The sequence below is a fragment of the Octopus sinensis genome, linkage group LG18 (assembly GCF_006345805.1).
Source record: "Octopus sinensis linkage group LG18, ASM634580v1, whole genome shotgun sequence".
In the NCBI taxonomy this organism is placed as follows: Eukaryota; Metazoa; Mollusca; class Cephalopoda; order Octopoda; family Octopodidae; genus Octopus; species Octopus sinensis.
This window is the reverse complement of record NC_043014.1, coordinates 8,024,348-8,031,847: the sequence shown is the minus strand read 5'-3', so window position 1 is coordinate 8,031,847 and position 7,500 is coordinate 8,024,348. Positions and strand designations below refer to the sequence as shown.

Genomic DNA, 7,500 nt, shown 5'->3' with positions numbered 1-7,500 from the left:
GCAAGAACGTTTCCTAATTGGCAGAGGGATGAGGGTGCCTGATGGAATCTTCGATGCCAGGAACTCTGCCTCCATCTACGGATGAATCAGGAGTGCAGTTTTGTTAAAGAGATGAGCTGTGGAAAAGCATGTCTGACAAATGGTGGCCAGACTTTCACACCATCAATGTCGGGACGACCTCATCCACGGCTTGCCCAGTCCTCCAAGCAGCGAACGTTGGGAGCAAATGACCGTCCTTTTAGCCCATCTTTAGATAATACCTATTTCTTTACGACCCACAAGGGGCTACACACAGAGGGGACAAACAAGGACAGACAAACGGATTAAGTCGATTATATCGACCTCAGTGCGCACCTGGTACTTATTTAATCGACCTCGAAAGGATGAAAGGCAAAGTCGACCTCGGCGGAATTTGAACTCAGAACGTAGCTGCAGACGAAATGCCGCTTAGCATTTCGCCCGGCGTGCTAAAGTTTCTGCCAGCTCGCCGCCTTTAGATAATACCATCCACCTTGACGCTTGTCCCTTGTTCCCAGTCCTTGTCCACCAGGGGGACTGTCGCAAGCCAATTTCTGTGCTCTTCAAACGACTCTGTCGGACAGTATTCACGGGCTTCTCCAAGTACCGAACTGAGGTCCTATTATTTCTGGCTCATTTCTATTCCTGTTGTTTTTACTTCAGAGTAGTGCCGATCAGAGGTAGCTTGTAGATAAAATTAGTAAAGGGTGCTGCTTCAGAAATTATTTTGATATTGTATAAAAGGAAACAATCATATAAAAAGAATATTAATACATAAACTTGCTCGGTTCGCGTTTTAACCACTTCCGGAAAGTGTTTTTAAGTTGTTCACTAAAAGCCGCGCGAATACCCCCTTGTTTTTCAAAATTCCCCCAGATAACAAAACAAAGAGAGAAAACTGTCCTATTTTTCAAATCCTGGCAGCAACACTGGAGCTGGAAGCAGGATAATAATTTAACACTACACTTTATCACATTCAAAAATATAAACCCGTTTTGAAGCACAACACTACATTTCCTCAGCAGTCCCAACCTCTTAGCTAGCATCTTGGCCAAATTCTTTAACTCTGCATTTTACAAAGCTATGGGACTGAGCTTCTTAAAATCGTTCCCGCTTAGTCTGGTCATTTTTCAGCAGCACAACCATACTTCTATTCGCAGAACTGTAAATTCTGTATTTACTGGCGTCGTTGTTGATGTCACCGGCCTTACTGTTGCTATTTATTTCTGTGGGTGCTGCTGCTGCTATTTTTGTTCTCTCAACTGTCGCTATAGTAACTGGTGTACGCTGCTGTTGTAGTTGATACTATGGCAGCCTATCTCCCGTTTTTCTTTGACGGCAAAAATTCTAAGCGATCTGCTGTGCCAAACGAGTGAAAACAGGGCCTTCTGCACTCATCTGCAATAAGCAACTCTATGCCCTCGAGCCTGTAGATAATATCTGGAGTCCTCTTTATGTTTTCTGCTTTCATCTAGAGATGGATCTCCACTGTTGCTCCAAAACAAAACTCTTCTTCCCACCATTTCACTCCACTGAGTGTGTCACTGCTACACAAACTTACACAGGCCAACAGCTACTAGATGTCAAAAGCAGGTGGAACTCTTTCTACCTTTACGTGACAGGTATTTTCTCCTTAAATATGCTGGATAAGAGGTGAGTTCCTTGCCCCGTAATGGAACTACTGAGTGCTTCAGTGTGAGAATTTCGATACTGAAGCGTATCTCGCAAATTCCCTTGTCCTGGTCACTTAATCTATATCTGTCCGTATGTCTTTCCAGTCTCTTTCTGATGGAACGTGTGTTGCTCCTTCGAAACGTCAAGTTTTAGATGACACACAGTGACACAAGTCTGTGTTCAAAGTCGGAGAATGTGAAGGAAATTGTCGTTGAAACAGCAGAGAAACATGTACTGTACAATTTCATGCTGTGATGACGGTGAAATCAACACAATACTTCCCGCGCGCTCTGGACGGCAACGAAGCATACCTGAGACAGGTAAAACAGCTTGTGAAGCTTGTGAAGGCTTAGATTTTCCTTTGGGGCTGGCCAGATCGGAGCAATCCTTTCTGATCTCAGCGGCAAATGATGGACCGATCTTGTTTATATCAAATTTCTAACAAGCGGGTGGTCGCTTGACGTTGCACAATCGCATCTTGATCTTGGCAACCAGAAGTTCATGGTCAGATCCACAGTCTGCCCCAGGGAACGTCTTCACAGCTTGGACTGAACTCTTCCACAGTTGCTGACATAGGATGCAGTAGATTTGATTGCGGTACTGTCCACTTGGCGACGTCCAGGTGTATAGCATAGAAATAAGCACAAGCAGTCTAAAAGTATTGCCAGGGGTCGATATGACCGACTTCATTTTCGTAAACTAGGTCCCAGGATGGTTGCAGTCCTATGACTAAAAGCAATAAAAAAAAACAAACAGGAACATATATAAAATGTTATCGCAATGACTTACCTCATTTTTCTTTGTCTTTCAGGAAGATAAAGTGCTGCAAATATTCGGATACAACGAAGACTTATTGAAGAGTTACGGGCTCACTTCTAGTAACCGGAATCACTGATGATGGGTGAAGTGATAAGTCCTTGAATTCTCTCTCTATTTATACACAGAGCTGCACAGAACTGTGGGATTATAGCTTTTGTCTATGCCTAGGCACAATGGAAGTATTATCATGTCTTTGTTGTTGCCCTAATGGTGTGGTGGTGGTGGTGGTGGTGGTGTTGCAGCTACAGCTTGTGCAACTACCACTACTACTACTACTACTACCACTACTACTACTACTACTACTACTACTACTACTTCTACTACTACTACTACTACCACCACCACCACCACCACCACCACCACATCAAATGTTTTCTCATTCGTCTCCTCTTACTACTACTTCTACTACTACTACTACCACCACCACCACCACCACCACATCAAATGTTTTCTCATTCGTCTCCTCTTACTACGACTTCTAATACTACAATTGGTTTTGCATTTTCTTCTACCTCTCTTTTTGTTTCCCTTTGTTGCAGTTTTTCCCACATTACAACTTCTTTGCAAGTTTTTAGTGATTTTATGAATTTCAAAATATTTTTCGTCGCTTTTCTGAAAAAAAAAAGTGAAAAAAAAAAAATTTGATCCACTTGCCTTGGATGGTACTATGGTAGTGGTATTATAATGTAAATGTATTTTTATATCTTGTTATATTTATTTAGTTATATCTCACCATATTGTTTGTAATATTGTACTGTATTAATGTCTAATCTCATTGCTATTGTGTAGTGTTTTTTAAAAGTATATGATTCGGTATTATCTGATAGTTGATGATTGATTTAGATATATTTCTCCATTTTCTAATTTTGTAATATATATATATATATATATATATATATATATATATATATATATAGTAGAAAATGTTACGAAAAGAAAATATAAAATACACGTGGAAATGTAAGGGTAAAATATGAAAAATCAACGAAAGTGCACCTTGCAAATAGAAAAAGGCTATTTATGACAGGTAACGACAAATATATACATTTAGATTGACTGATGTAGTAATATGAGTCATAAAAGTCATTATTATGAGATGATTATAAGATGATAATAAAGTAAGAGAACAAAACGAACCATGGTTTACGCGAAGGCTATTCATCGTTTGAACAACACCGGTTAATATACTGTTACGGTTGGCTAAGTGCATTTCGGGTTTAATTAGTGTAGTGTTTCTGGTGACCCACATCGTGGATATGGTTCCAGTATGTCTGGTGAAAATGTGACAGTCTTTTGTCTAATGGAGGACTAATGGGTTTTGGAATGACCTGTGACCTCGTGCGGCTGAGAAGAGGGTCAGGAGAATGTGAAAGAAAAGGGACAGATTAAGGGCTGAGAGCAAATAGAGATAGAGTATAAGCAGTAAGGGACGGATGGAGAGGCTAAGAGTCTGGCAGGCGATAGCGATAGAGTAAGAGCAGAGGGCAAATAGAAAGGATAAGCAGTAAGGGACAGATAGAGAGGCTAAGGGATTGAGGCGATATAGATAGAGTAAGGAATCAGAGAGCAGTTAGAAAGGGTAGGAGCGATATAGACAGAGGGAGATGAGGGAGTGGAAGTCAGGACAAGGAAGTGAGGTTCTGGGCAGTCGGTGAGCGGTCCTCGAAGAAGGCAGTTGGGAGTTGGTCGTCAGGAAGGACGAATCTGGGCAGTCGTGGAGCGGTCGTGGAAGAACACAGACGGATCTTGGACAGACCAGCAGGGATCTTGGGATTTAAGGAGCAAGCTGGATGCGAGAAAGCTTGGCGGCGCAGAGGGAATATTGTACAGAGGAATTAGCAGTATTGAGAGGAATGGGACACTGGCAGATTCAATTAGGAATAAGGTATTTAATTGTATTGATTGTGTATTGATATGTGTCACGAGGTAAAGAGACTGTAAAAGAAAAGAAAGAGAAAAGAAGAGAGAAAAAGAAGGACTGTCGATGTGACGCTATCTGTGATGTGTAGAAAAAGAGACTTTAGAGAACTGTGTCTTCGGACGTGTACCTTTGAAATACTGTATATGACTTGTTGTGTCTCCGGACTGATATATTGTTACATGATGTTGTTAAATGCATTGATCTGTGGTATACCGTATGATGTATGATGATTGTTGTTTGCCTAAATGTATTTGATGTGTAGCAATGTAATGTCATATAAACTAGTAGTTGTGAATATAAGCCAGTGTCTCTGTTGCCTCTGTGCCTCTTTGGGTTGTATCTCGGGTTGTGCCTCTGTATCTCTGTGCTGCTGAGGTTGTGGTTGTTGTTGTATCATCTGTATCTTATCTCCTCTCTCCGCCTCTTTGGGTTCCGTGGCGGAACTAGTGTGCGAGCCGTTCGGGACGAGCGACGACGGGCGATTCCGCTCCGTTCCGTAACAATACCATATAATATATATATATATATATATATATATATATATATATATATATATATATAAACACATGTGCACAAACTCACATACACGCATATCTATCTATATATCTATCTATCTATCTATCTATCTATCTATCTATCTATCTATCTATCTATCTATCTATCTATCTATCTATCTATCTATCTATCTATCGATCGATCGATCGAGCAATATAAAGGGATAGGAATTCGAATTCCAGGCAGGTGCCTTCATGGCATTTTCATATAATCCAGATCTAGATAGTCACATTTAATGAAAGGGGACATTTTAAATTGTTTAAGGTAAACAATCAAACGGTACTTCACCCTATAGGTAAATTCTTAGTTCTCTTCGTAGGATTACATGTAACACACAGTATGTAATCAAGCCATCATCATAAAAATGGAGAATCATGCACTTTTAAAGGTTATTTATTAATTAAAGGAATTATTTTTCATATTTCATTCTAAAATGAATACATACATAATTATATAATAATATAAGGGTAAATAATCATTAATTTTAAAAATGAACAAATTATTACCGAGTAGTTTCGGTATGGAAATATAACCATTACCGGTAGGAATTATTACAAAAAGTTCTTTATATATATATATGTATGTATATATATATATATATATATATATATACTAGCAGTATCGCCCGGCGTTGCTCAGGTTTGTAAGGGAAATAACTATAAAGCATTTTTAGAGAGTTATAGCCAAAAAATGGAAAAAAAATGATGGTAAATTTTTTTTGAGAGTAAAAAAAAGGTGAGTTGCGTCCCCTAGACGGTTTGTGTTTCTGATTCTCGACCCCATGTCGAATTTATCGACTTTTTCAGAACTGGGGGAACTTTTCAAAATTTTCGCTGCGTTAGTTTGAATTATGACATTGGGCTATGTGTGTGTCAAGTTTCATCAGAATCGGTTGAAAGCCGTGGTCAGGGTGAGGGTACAAGCAACAACAGACACACAGACACGCACAGACAAACTGCCGTTTATATATATATATATATTAATATATATATATATATATAATATATATAATATATATATATGTATGTATGTATGTATGTATGTATGTATATATATATATATGTATGTATGTATGTATCATATGATACATATATCGATAGATTGATAGACAGATGTGTGTATATATGTGTGTATATATGTGTGTTTGTAAGTATATATACATACACACACATACATATGTACGTATGTATGTATATATATATGTAAAAAAATACAAACTGGGACAAGAACGCAAAACATTTAGAAGACGATACAAAAAACACGGACGGGACATTCGAAGCCTTCAATCTTCAGTCAAGAACCGGATCATCCTCGCAATTTCGGCTGATTAATCTTGAGATTGCTCCGATCTGGCCAGCCCCAAAGGAAAATCTAAGCCAAGTGCATTAGATTCCTTGGAAGAATTCCTCGAATGTATACAAAACAAGGACGGAAAAACGGACGAGGTTACACGAATAAGAATACAATAATACGTAAAAACAATAATAATAATAACAAAAACAGGACGTCACAGACAGGCGTCTTTCGACAGGACGAGTATCTTTTGAGCTGGCGTGTTAGAAAAATGCCTTAGGGCAGAGAGAAAAAAATGTGTCTTGCCGCGACGACTGCTAAGTACGAAAGGCCAGCAATCGGTCAGTCAGTCACGTGTGAGGAGAAGAAAGAGGAAAAGAGGGACAGATCAATTAAGGAGGAGAAGAGCGAAAAAATGGGGAACAAGGAACAAAGGAACATAATTTTCCATGTTCCTTGTATAAGGCCATATGTTGGTTTATTCTACGAAAATGTTACTTCTATAGATTCGGGTATAAGAACATATCAGCAAGCGATATATGTGTGCCATAATATAGAATGTTGAATGTTTATACATACATATTCAGTAGAGAAGTATTCTGGATATTAACAGTTGTAATGTTAATATCGTGAAGGATAAATAATTCATCAATTCAAAAATCAAGTTTTGCTTTATTAACGTTAAACATTACAGAATTTAGAGCATAATATATTGACTCTTCGCTGTTATGTTGCTTTTATTTAATTCAGTGACTTCAGAGAGTGTGTTAAATTATAAGGCACGAAAAGAAAATGACTCTCTCCAGACACGACAGAATATACTTCAACACACGAACTCGCATAAAGAATCTTGCAAACAAAATCCAGAAACGAAATATAACCACATATTTTCTTCTGAAAAACTTATTTGGAGGTCTTTTTAAAAGTGTAGCTTAGTCTTAGCTGACGCTAATACTTCCAATCGACTCCCGAGACTTATTCTTTGTAAGCCCAGTACTTATTCAATCGGTCTCTTTTGCCGAACCGCTAAGTGACAGGGACGTAAACACACCAGCATCGGTTGTCAAGCAATGCTAGGGGGACAAACACAGACACACAAACATATACACACACACTTACATATATATACATATATACGACAGGCTTCTTTCAGTTTCCGTCTACCAAATCCACTCACAAGGCATTGGTCAGCCCGGGGCTATAGCAGAAGACACTTGCCC

General features: G+C 38.8%; 1 long non-coding RNA gene across 1 annotated transcript in view; it reads right to left on the bottom strand.

The window, feature by feature from the left end:
* The window catches only part of LOC118766857, an 8,506-nt gene extending 5,905 nt beyond the window's left edge, over positions 1-2,601 (bottom strand). The window contains exon 1 of the long non-coding RNA XR_005002766.1: positions 2,482-2,601. This is a non-coding gene — a long non-coding RNA (uncharacterized LOC118766857). The remainder of the gene's footprint in view (positions 1-2,481) is intronic.
* Positions 2,602-7,500: the final 4,899 nt, after the last annotated feature.